Below are 436 nucleotides of genomic sequence, written 5' to 3'. Positions count from 1 at the left end.
GATATCTCACGAAACACTGTTACGCTGCGACGCGCCTGGCGCACATATAGCTAGGATTGCGGCGCTGATACCCGAGACGAGTTAAGGAGAGGGTATAGGGGAACAGGATCTTCCGGGCCCAAAATTTGACGTACTCGAACCATTTGTCGGAGTCTTCTTACTCTTAAATTAGGGACAAAAAACTGCTGTTCGGTAACGGTTTTCATTGAAAATTTTTTTCAGATTGTTATGTAAAAATCAACGTTTCTAGGGACCCTTAAGCCCTAAAGAGGGTGTGGTTCGACCCTAAAGTGTGGTCTAAATATGACTCCCTTTACAATTCTGTGACATGAAGCCTTTTTTACTATTTAATAGACCATTTTGTCTCTTTCACGTTGTTTTCGCCAAGAAATGCGCCATACCGTCGAAACGGTACAAGATAGAGCAAAACGGATGA

The sequence above is a fragment of the Frankliniella occidentalis genome, unplaced genomic scaffold, assembly GCF_000697945.3.
Source record: "Frankliniella occidentalis isolate FOCC.00 unplaced genomic scaffold, Focc_3.1 Scaffold394, whole genome shotgun sequence".
In the NCBI taxonomy this organism is placed as follows: Eukaryota; Metazoa; Arthropoda; class Insecta; order Thysanoptera; family Thripidae; genus Frankliniella; species Frankliniella occidentalis.
This window is presented reverse-complemented; position numbering follows the sequence as displayed.